Genomic DNA, 12,358 nt, shown 5'->3' on the forward strand with positions numbered 1-12,358 from the left:
TACAGCCCTGGGTTGATGAAGTTCTGTGTGTGAGGGAGATGAAAAAGTATTTGGCACAATAGTGAGACAAATTCCACGACCCAGAAAGGACAGTGCTCTAGGAATATACAGGAAGAACTCTTAGACTTTTGGCGGGTGGGGGCAGGGATATTGACCTTATGCTGGGACTGTATTCCTGTCAATAGGGCTTTATCTCGAGATGCCTCATCAAGTTTTCCTGATGACAGAAGGCAAGTTGGCTACCTAACAAGCAGTATTTTCGATGGGTCCAAAGACGTGTCTTCCCTGAAACCTTTGACTCTTCCCTGATATTCCCATTCCAATTACCAGGATTCGTATTCCATAAATTAAACTTAGACTTAGAAATGGGCTGTGATAGATAATTTTGCTTCTTTAGATGAGTATGGCATATAGATTTCTGATCCTACCTCAGATTAGTGACTTTCAGCAGAAAACATCCCCTTACACCAAGGGCTGCTATTCACTATTTGCTTTCTACCCTGGGCTAAAGCAAATATCCCCTTTCTGGCACCTTACAAGAATTAGAAACACGCTGTAACATCATGCTATTTTATTGTTAAGTTCCCTAAGTCTTGGTGGGTACATGGTCTGAGTCTGAATAAAACTGTGGTAGCAATTTTTGGGATTGACAGCCCAAAAAATGTCTAACAAACAAAAAAGAGAGATTTTATAGAAAGATATAGAAGTGTTTTAGGCATCCAACATGAACCCTACAATAGGACTTCATAAATGAACTGGAACCAGGGACTGGACCACTGGAGGAAATGCAGAAAGTCCCCTCTCACCAAATCTCATCTCTGCCTCTCTTGACATATCTACCTTATTTCTTCCTCACAGCAAACTTGCAATTTTTGCTTAAAATAGAATATGAGAACCACAGCCCACGAATTTAAATTCACTGGTACTAGTCCCAATTCCAAAATCCCAGGAAGATCTCTAAGTGGCCCAATTTGTGCCCCTGGACTGAGTAACTCTGGCCCAAAGAGCAGACACATACGCCCTCATAACTACCCTTGCTGTAACTATGTAGATGGGGGTGGAGCAGTTTTCAGAAGGGGGAAGACTGGTTGGATAGACAGCCCAAAAGATGTCTAAGCAACCTTTAAGGAATAAATGGAAGTAGTTGCACTCACAAAGTAGAATGAGAAGGACCTTCCCATTCCCTCATTATACTACGTACCTTAATATTTTCCATCTGCTGGGAACTCCTTCCATCACCATTCCCACCCCTGGGACATTCTAAAGAACTCATGTCATCTCCTCTCTGATGCCTTCCCTTGACCACTACAGGCTGGACTAATTACATCTTCATCTAGGTTAACCTTAGTTCATCTTCTATCAGTCCATTATAAATACTTTAATTCTTCACAATTGTGTCTCCCCAAACTATGGTCTTATGAGTTCCTTGAGGATGACTGTGCCTAATCTTTGTAACTTCAGCAATGAGTAAAATGCCTGGTACATGCTGGGCATTCAGGAAATGTTTATTCCAAAGTTAAGTAAATAACTATTCATCATTTGCAGTTCAGTTCAAACTGCTCCCCTCCCCTCAGTAAGATTCCCATTTCCTGCTTAAGGTTTACTGAGTGCCTCCTGTGCACCCCACCCTGTTCAGGGTGCTGAAAAGAACCTACAGCACAACTGTGAAGCAAGCAGACTATCTTTAAATATTACCTAAATTTCCATTCTCATCACTTCTATTCCTGAAACTCAGACTCTCTCACCTGGATTAAGGCAGGGGCCTACCAATTAGCCATTTTATCTTCATCTCCTAGTGTGCCCTGTACTCAACTCCCGAAAGACCTGCTTGCATCAGGTGCATGGCATAGTGTCTGACACATAGTTGGGGCTTAATAAATTGTACTCAGATGAAGTCACTTCCTTAAGACACTCACAAGGTTCCCTATTGCAACACTGATTTTCCAGTTTTCCAATATGAAACACTGCATTCTGTCCTTTTGTCCCCATAAATATGTTTTGCTTGTTTTTTTCTTTTTCCTGGGTGGATGGTCCGGGAATCAAACTCAAGTCTCCTGCATGGAAGGCAGGCATTTTACCATTGAACCACCTGTGTACCCCTTATAAATATGCTTTTACTTTTTTTTTGGCAGGGGCAGGCTCCAGGAATCGAACCCAGATCTCCGGCTTAGCAGGTGAGATTTCTGCCTGCTGAGCCACCTGCACCGCTTTTATTTATTATATTAAAATAAATGTGCTTTTATTTGTCAGATCACTGGCCCAGATTTTGGTTCAGCAAGTAAGTTCATTACCATTGTCACTATGGTGACCATCAAATCTAAACAGTTCTCCCTGTTCAAGGCATTCAAGGCTCTCTATAATCAACTCCACCCTACATATCTTTTTAGAAAATGTTCCCTTCCACTTCCTTTCTAGTCTATTGTTTCAATAAAGAAAGTTTCCTCATACATGTAGGAGACATGTTTATTTTAACATGACATTTATTGTATTTTTAACTCAATCAATTGTAGAAAAGTTGGAAAAATCAAAACCACCCAAAGATGAAAAGCATCTCCCACAGTATAAGCATTAATATACATTTGTGTGCCATCTCTTTTCAATGAATATATACTTACTTGTGTTCTTCTAACAAAATTAAGAATATACTCTTTTGCAACATGCTATATTCCCTTAGCAATAACCAATCACATTTCTTTCTACCTCCATGTCTTCACCTATAGACACACAAATCTTAAGAGTTGGAAGGGACCAGAGTAGACCAGGGACTCTTCTGTAACATTCAAAGAAGAAAGTGATAAAGAAACCAGCTTCTGCTTGAATACTCTGAACGAATGGGGACTCCCTCCCTCCAAGGCAGCTGTTTCATTGATGGACAGAATTATTCCTGGATGGCTCTTCCATTTTCAGTGAGCAGAAACTGACTTCTCTGATCCTCTGTGATCCCTTCTAGTTCTGCCTCCTTGAACAGTCTGCAATAACCTACATATTCTTCTTCCAACAGCTTGTCAACTCTTCAAAGACCCTTTTCTAAAGTCAACAATCCTGGACCCCTTACCATCTTAAATATTACCCAAATTCTCATTCTCATCATCACTCTTCTTGGTCATGCTATTAAACTGCATCATTCAGGTAGAATTCCACGTCTTTTAGTTGCTTCTTTATGATCTATATTTTCCAAATTTTCTACCACAAGCTTTTATTATTTACATTAGGAAACAAATCACAGTGTATAACGTTATTTTTCTGTTGTTCCGATAGCAAATTAAGTTTTGTTCTTAAATAGTCTAAACTTTATGTGCCAAAACGTACTCTGTTGTTCCACCCTCCTGTTGCTTCATTAGACTCCGTCATAACGACCGGAGTGTAGTTTTCGGGCCTAATCCACTCATCCAGCTCTTGGAGTGAAACTATTCATGCTCCTACAAACTGTATCTAACTGTGCATTGCCCTGCTTACGTTTCTCTCTCCTGTCAACATAGACAGCATGGGAAACCTCATTCAGTGCCTCACTAGATACCCTTTGCTTTTCCTAATAATATTTACTGCTGAGAATAATGTTGAATGAATGAAAAAAAATATTCTTTGGTAAGGAAAGTCATCAGGAGTTTGGTTTGACATGATTTAGTAAACAATTCTGGAATGAGTATGGCTTTTTATAAAGAACCCCCTAACTATTTGTTTAACCATTCTAGAATACACTTGAGTGGCATTAAGTTTACATCCCAGGAACCATAATCTTCTTTATTGAAAATAAGGACATTTTGTTCCCTCTTAGTCAGTCCTTCCTCTCTCCTACCTAACCCATCCTACAAGTCCTATCTCCTCCTCATGTTATTCAGGATCATGCAGTGGATGCACACTTTCCTGAACTCCTGTAATAATCCAACTCCATGGTGGAACAGCAGCAGTAAGAGCTATCACTATTTGGGAGCTCACTATGCGCTGGGTGTTGTGTCAAGTGTTGTACATACATCATCACATGTATCAATTATTGTAATCACACTATTGTACTTTTGAAAATATATATAGTCTTTTTCTTTTTTTGTATGCTGTATGGTGGGGTCACATTTCATTATTTTTCCATATGAGTATCTCACTATTGCAGCACCATTAGCTGGATTTTGGTTTGTTTGTTTTGCTTGTTTATTTGTTTTTTTGGGAAGTGCATGGACCAGGAATCGAAACCAGGTCTCCCACATGGCAGGCGAGAATTCTACCACTGAACTACCTTTGTACCCCTTATGTCAAGTTTTAATCACTTAATTATCAGGTGCTATTATCATACCCATTTAATAGATGAGGAAACTGAGATTCAGAGAGGTTCAGGTTTCTTCATTGCTTAAAGTTCCTCAGCCAGTCAATGACAGTCACCATTCCAAACCCGGGTTTGCTGGGTCCAAAGTCCCTTAACTCCCAGGCACTAACATCTGCATTACAAAGTCCAGTTCTTCATTTTGTACTGTTCTCCTTTTGTTTCCGGGGCTTTCATGCTAATATCTCTGGTACTTCCCATACAACACCTACAACTGAATGGGCACTCAGAGAGGGGGCCCTTAGCAGCTCAGTGGTTTTTCTTGAGCACTCAGCCTGGTTCTGCTACCTGCCCCAGATGCCAGAAGGATCCCTTCACCTCAACTTCCAGGTGCTGGGAGAAGCTGCCTGGAGGGCACTAGGCAGGGTCTAGACCAGCTGTCACACTCCTCCTGCACAATGGGGAGAGCCCACATGTCAGAAACCAAAGGGATATACCCAACCCTCTGAGACCAAGAAGAGCAACCTTGTGAGAAGCATCCACATTGTGTTCTCCCCAACTGAGCCCCGTGGGGACCAAGGGCCCAGCTTACATTCTGATAATTCAATCCTCAACAATGACTTCCTGACTAGCATTGAATTCTGTGTTTTTTCTTCTAACCCAATCAGAGGGCCTCATCCCCATATTTGCTCAGCAAAACATTGCCAGGCATTCTGGGGTGGAGTGGGGGTAGGGTTGCGGGAGACCCTTTTCAGCCCTGAAGAGCTTGTACATGTGTGGGGACAGAAGATATTGTGAGGCACATTGGTGGCTGCTGTCAGATTTCCAGGACAATCACTGTGGTCAAGGAGGCCTCAAGAAGTTGAGCCCTGGGAACCTGTTTGTGGAGGATGAGGGTAGATAGAAAGCAGGATTCTGATAGATAGGGAGGGCAGACAGAAGTATAAGCCTGCAGGTGGGAACATGTGTGACACATTCAAGTAATAAGAAGTAAAGCAGTCTGGAACGGTCTTCACTACCTTCAGCCAAAGAGTGGCTCCAATATTCAAATCATTCTACTCCAATTATGCCTGAGGCCGGATCTCTGTCTGTAGACCAGAGAAAAGCAGGTGCTGGGACCCGAAATGGTGACACTTCCTCCTCTCCCGCACCCCAGTGCAATTCATTCCCCTAGGTTTCACCATCTTCACTCTTCAATTCACCTCTCTGCAGGTAGGCTGCTGTCATGTCACACCTATCATGGCAATGTGGTCCTCACTCACTACTCCCATACCCTTTCCACTCTAAAGTACATTCTCATACATACCTCAGCATGGCTCCCAGTGCCTCAGACTCTCCAATGGCTTCTTAGTGATTCCAGGTCCAGAGTGTGATGCTAAAGCCTGCCCTGGCTTTGGCCCACCCATTCTCCATTGGTAGCTCCTGCCACATTATGCTTTTGTCATATTCCGACTCAGCTCTGGGCCTTTACCTTAACTTATGATTATAACTTTCATCCCAACAGGAATAAGTAATGTTCCTTATATGTGCGTAATCCTCACAGAAACTCCACATAGATGAGGAAACCAGGGCTTAAGGGTTAAATGACCTGCCTATGTTCACAGAGCTGGTCTAAGTGGTGGAGCAGGATATGCAACCAGGTGGTTTGTCTTTAGGGCCCAGCTTCTCAACACTAGATTACTGCCTTTGGAATCCTCTACCAGTACATGAGTTGGAGGTTTCTGTTCACAGTCCCACAACTGCACCCAAGAAGCTTTCCCGGGCTTCCTGCCCCAGGGTTGGGTTAGGGCAGTGGTTGCTGTCTTTGCCATACACTGGAATTATCTGAGAATTTTTTACATAATCCTGATGCTGACTACCACTGCCACACATTGTGATTAAATTAGTATGGGGAGCAACCTGGACCAAAGTGCCCGAGATGACCCTAAAGTGCAGCAAAGTTTGGTAACCTTTGGCAAGTAGTTTTTAAACCTGAGTGTGCATCAGAATCACACAGATTACTGGGCTCACCCCCAGAATGTTTGATTCTATACTTCTAGCTTAAGGCCTGAGAACCTAACTTCTAACAACTTCCCAGGTCCACTGCTGATCTAGGGACCACATTTTGAAAGCCGGTAATCTAAGGAATCCTCCCAGGTGCCAGTGAGCTCCCAGAGCACCCAGCACTGATGGCCTCCTAAGTCTTTATCACACCTACTGTAACCGTCTGTGTACTTAACTGTCTCCCAAACAGGTGCTGAGCTCTGTTTATTTATCTGTGGTAACACATGTTGGGTCAATGAATTAATGAATGACCTAGGCAGGCTTTGCCCAGCAACTGGCCTTCTCTAGCAATCCTTACTTTGAGTGGAAAAACGAGCTGTTGCTATCATCAGAGGGGCCTTTTACCAAGCATCCCCAGTGAGCCAGCCACTGTTCTAACCACTTCACTAGTCTTATAGCAGCCCCACAAGGTAGGTGCCACTATCATCTCCATTTTATAGGTGAGGAAACTGAGGCACAAAGCGGTGGGTAGTTTGCCAGGACCATCAATGGAGAGAGGGCGGAGCAGGACTCTATGCAGGTAACCCTGAGGCCCTGGAGCTGGCACTTTTAACCACTGGACAGGGTGACTCACAAAGGAGAAATCCTTTCCTACAAGTACTGTGGCCTCTGCTATCAACAAATGAAAGACTCCTTCCTGTGTGTGCTTTAAGAAAGTTAGATTTAGAGGATCAGTGAGTGTGAGGAGATGCCACATTCTTATCAGTTGCCCCCCTCCCCCCCAGCCTAGATTCCCGGTGGTTTCAGAGTGCAGATCTCCATCTATTGGCGGGTTGTGAGAACAGCCAAGTGGGTTATGAGCAGCATTTCTTTAATGCCTGAGACTCAGAACTGAACAAACTAGGACTAGATCAGAGCAGGTGTAGTAAAGGGTAAGTATTGTTTCGCAAAATACATGTGCAAATCTATACTAGGTTGTGATATAATATCCATGTCTTACTGTGGGTTGTGGTCTAAAAGTTTGCAAAATCTATGCCTAAGTCTGCTGGGTTCTCTGGTCCAAGCAGGAGATGAGAAAGAGATAGGCTGCCTGGTTGGAGAGGGCCCTGCTCTGACTCTGTGTGTGGGGCAACCAGTTTCCTCAAGGGAGAATATAAAAATTCAAAAAACATTAAAATACTGATTGATTTTAATTTCAAAAATAAATACTGCTCTGGTCACCAGTCCCATACCCAGTCTTCACTGTGATCCGAGCACTTCGCTAAGATCATTTCATCTCCCCAGGCAGAGCTTAAGTTCTTGAGTGGCACCATCACGGATTCTCCTCTTATGTCCCACCCAAGACCACTGTGGCTGGATACAATGAGGGAGATTGACCCATACTTGCTGACTGACCAGCACTGAAGAAGGAAGTTGTGAGGTCTGGGGAAGGAGGCATGTGCAGCTATTCTATTCACACAGCTTACTCGTGCCTTCTGGTCTTGCTCATGGCCCAATTCTAAACGTACCACTTCAACTTACAATGGATTGCTATTGAACCTGCCTGACCTTAATACTTGAGTGGTTCAGCTCAAGATGGGCTGCTGTAGTGATGCATTGTTCAATTCATGTCCCATGGTCAAATACTGTCTCTACTGGGCCCAAAAGCAAACTTAGAGCTGCTTTTCAAATGGTTAATAGTTCTCTGCTGCAGAAGGCATAGTCTTGCTCCAGAATTCCAAGGATCCATGCTACACCTTTCCTATTACGGTTTGCCAGAAACTCTACACTGCATTTCTTAATCATCACAAATACCTCTAGCACCATTGCATTTGCTGGGTCATATGACCCAACTGGCAGGGCAGTTTGTATTGTAGCCTGGGCCTACTGCAGAACCATCTCTTATCCCAAACCACCCGATGAATGGGCTAGAACAGTATTTCCAAATATGGTATGTATTTGCCACCAAATCGAAACCAAGTGCTGTGTTTCCTTTGTAATAGTGGAAGGCACAAAAAGCAACAATTTCTCCTTACCTTAGAGGGGTATAACATGGAGCACCCAAAAGCATCTGTCACACTCTCCAAACCTGATTTTTTTCTAGATTTCCTGCTCAGTGGCTGCAAAAACCTGGGAGCCTTCCTCAGTGACTCTTCTTCACCCATATATTCTGTGACCAGCCCCCTCCACTCTATCACCAAGTCCTGCAAAGTCAATCTCTTAAATTGCTGTTCATTCTACTCATTCCTCTCCATTCCTCTTCCCACTAACTTGATTCAGTCCTCATCATTTATCTGTTCAATTCCTGTAGAAGCTTTCTATCAATTCCCCACTTCCAATCTCAAGTCTCTCATTCATTCCCTACTTTACTGCCAGGGAAAGCTATTTTTATTCTTCTCCTCCATAAAAATACCCTAGTGCTTGCTATCACTTTGGAAGCATCCTTTTACTGCATTTATGTATTTAGATGGTCATTTTCTGCCTCTAGATGTAGGATGTTTGAGGTAAGCCAAATGTCTATTCACAGAGAATAGGTCTTCCTCCAGAGTGGCATCTCCAGGTCAGGGTACTCTGCAACCAGTAAGGAAGTTGGTCACGCTTAACTTCAATCACTGCTATCTCAGCCTTGTGGGGCCCTTTGAGTAGCATCCTCCTACTCTCCTTTCTATCCCTACTAATCTAAGCCCATTTTCTACCCTGTGTGTGGCATCCATTCATGCCAAGATATTCAGTTTTAAAGCACAATGACCTCATTTCCAAAGATACTTATGTATTTTTTATAAAAGCTTTATTTGAGTATAATTTGTATACCAGAAAATTCATGTTTTTCAAAGGTACACTTCAGTGACTTTTCATATACAGAGTAGGGCAACCAGCACCATTATACCCCATGCCACTGCCCAGCCCAAAGCAATCACTTATCTATGTTCTACTTCTATAGATTACCATATTCTATACTTCTGTACAAGTGGAATTACTTTTCTGATTGGCTTCTTTCACTTAGCATATTTTCAAGGTTGATCTCTGTTGTAGCATGAAGCAGTACTTCATTCCTTCTTGTGGCTGAACAATATCCTATTGTGCGGATATACCACATTTTGCTTATCCATTCATCAGCTGATGGGCATTTGGGTTGTTTCCACCTTATAGCTATCATGAATAATATGGCTATAAACATTTGTGTATAAGCTCTTGTGTGGCCATTTATTTCCATTTCTTCTGGAATATATACCCAGGAGAAGAATTGCTGGGTCACATACACATTCTGTTTAATCATTTGAGGAACTGCCTGTTTTCCAAAGTGAATGCATGAGTTTACATTCCCACCAGCAGTGTATAAGGGTTTCAATTTCTCCACATCATTGCTAATACTTGTTTGTCTTTTTGGTTTTAGTCATCCTAGTGGGTGTGAAATGGTATCTCACTGTAGCTTTGATTTGCATTCCCCTGATGGCTGACATGGTAGTATGAAGCGGTATCTACCCCAGAAAAACATGTTCTTAAATGTAATCCATTCCTATGGGTGAGGACCCATTGTTAAGTAGGACTTTTTGATATGGTTACTTCAGTTAAGAAGATGTGGCCCACCTCAACCAGGATGGGACTTAATCCTGTACTGGAGTCATTTATAAGCTGAATGAAATTCAAAGAGAGAAAGACACAGGAAACAAGAGGCTGGACATTCAGGGAACCCAGAAGAGAAGGAAAGAACAGGAGATGCCACCATTTGCCTTGTCATTTGACAGAGGAGTCAAGGATCACTGGGAGCCAGCCCCAGAAGACTGGTCTTTGGAAAGAAAGTATTGCCTTGATTTAGACTCCCTTTGACCCTCAAAACTGTAAGCTAATAAATTCCCACTGTTAAACCTGACTCAGTTCATGGTATTTGCTTAAGCAGCCCAGGAAGCTAAACAGCTAATGACGTCAAGTATCCTTTCATGAGCTTATTGGCCCTATGTATCTCTTTCTCGGAGAAATGTCTATTCAGATCCTTGACCCATTTTTTTTAATCAGGTTATTTGTCTTTTCATTACTGCGTTGTACATGTTCTTTATATACTCCAGATACAAGTCCCTTATCAGATTTATGGTTTGCAAGTATTTTCTCTCCTACTGTGGGTTGTCTTTTCATTTTCTTAGTGATGTCCTTGCAGCATAAAAGTTCAATTTATGTTTTCTTTTGTTGCTTGTGTTTTTGGTGTCATATCTAAGAACTCTTTGGCAACTTCAAGATCATGAATATTTACCCCCAAAATTCTAGTTTTTTGCTTACACATTTAGGGTTCTCTTCCATTTTAAGTTGATTTTTGTTTACAGTGTAACATAAAGGTTCAACTTTGTTCTTTTGTGTGTGGCTATCCAGTGCCCTAGCACTGTTTGCTGAAAAGACTACTATTCTTTTGCCACTGAGTAATCTTAGTACCCTTTTTGAAAAATCAAGCTAGCCATAAATATATGGATTTATTTCTGGACTCTCAACTCTATTCTGTTGTTCTATATGCGTATTCTTGTGCCATTACAACACTGTCTTAATTATTGTTGCTTTGTTGTATGTTTTGAAATAGAAGGGTGAGTTCTTCTACTTTGTTCATTTTCAGGGTTGTTTTGGCTATTCGAGGTCCACTGCAATTCATATGAATTTCAGAAACAGCTTATCAAGTTCTACAAAGAAATCAGCTGGAATTCTGATAAGGATTGTAATGAATCTACAGAACAGTTTTGGGAGTACCAACATCAAATCTTCTGATCCAGGAACATAGGATGTTCTTCCAAATATTTAGATCTTCTTTAATTTATTTTCAAGAATTTTTTTTGTTTCTGATTTTTCAACAATATTTTGTAGTTTTCAGAGTATAGGTTTTATACTTTTTTGTTAAATTAATTCCCACTTTATTTATTGGAATTGTTTTCTTAATTTCATTTTGGGATTGTTGAATACAAGTATATTAGAAACACAACTGATTTTTGTACGCTGATCTTTTGTACCCCTCAAACTTGCTGAACTTGCTTATTAATCCTAAGTTTTTTCTTTAAAGAGTTCTTAGGTTTTCTATACACAAGATCAAGTCGTCTGCAAGCAGAAATAGTTTTACTTCTTCCTTTCCAATCTGGATGCCTCTTATTCTTCTTGCCTAATGGCCCTGGCTAGAACCTTCAGTACAATGTTGAACACAAGTGGCAAGAAAGGGTATCCTTGTCTTGTTGATATTAGGGTTAAGTATCCAGGCTTTCACATTAAGTAGATGTTAGGTGTGGATTTTTCATTGATTAATTTTATCAGGTTAAGGAAGTTCCTTCTATTTTTAGTTTGAGTAAATGTATCATGAAAGGATGTTGCATTTTTTCAAATACTTTTCTACATCTATTGATACGACCATATTGTTTTTATTTTTTTCTGTTGCTGTATCTCATTAATTTTCAGATGTAAACCAACCTTGCATTCCTGAGATAAATCCCACTTGGTGTAATGGATAATTCTTTTCTTATGTTGCCAGAGTCAGTTTGCTAAAATTTTGGTGTCAGGGTAATAATGGCCTCATAGAATGAGTTGGTAAGTGCTCTCTCCTCTAACATTTTTTGGAAGAGTTTGTGAAAGATTGTTGTTAATTCTTCTTTAAGCGTTTAGTTGACCTCAGTGGTGAGCTCAACTAGGCAGAGCTTTTCTTTGTGAGTAGATTTTTTTTTTCTGACTTCTTATGCATTTATTATTCCCCCAAGAGGGGTGCATTGTTCTTGGAAGTACGGTAATACCAGGTCGATGCGTGGAGTGGATGGAGCAAGCTCCTATTCCATCTCCCAACTCCAAAAATCCATTTAATATACTGTCCTCAGATAGAGGACGTATCAGATATTAAACTGATAAAAACAGATACTACACTTGATTTTAGCCAAAAGGCCGAGAAGCGATTGTGAGTAGATTTTTGATTACTAATTCAATCTCTTTAGTTTTTATAGGTCTATTCAGATTGTCTATTTTCCCTAGAGTCAGTTTCGGTAGTCTGTGCCATTCTAGGAATTTGTCCATTTCATCAAGGTTATCCAATTTGTTGGCAGAGGATTGTTCTAGCATTCCTTTATACTCCTACTTGTTTTTATAAGGTGGGTAGTAATGTTCTCTTTTTAATTACTGATTCTAGTAGTTTGA

General features: G+C 41.2%; 1 non-coding gene across 1 annotated transcript; it reads right to left on the bottom strand.

Moving 5' to 3' along the window:
* Positions 1-11,930: 11,930 nt before the first annotated feature.
* Positions 11,931-12,121, bottom strand: LOC143662861 (U2 spliceosomal RNA). Its single transcript, XR_013165628.1, has one exon. It is a non-coding gene; the product is annotated as a U2 spliceosomal RNA (small nuclear RNA).
* Positions 12,122-12,358: the final 237 nt, after the last annotated feature.

This window comes from Tamandua tetradactyla, chromosome 18 (assembly GCF_023851605.1).
Source record: "Tamandua tetradactyla isolate mTamTet1 chromosome 18, mTamTet1.pri, whole genome shotgun sequence".
Lineage (NCBI taxonomy): Eukaryota > Metazoa > Chordata > Mammalia > Pilosa > Myrmecophagidae > Tamandua > Tamandua tetradactyla.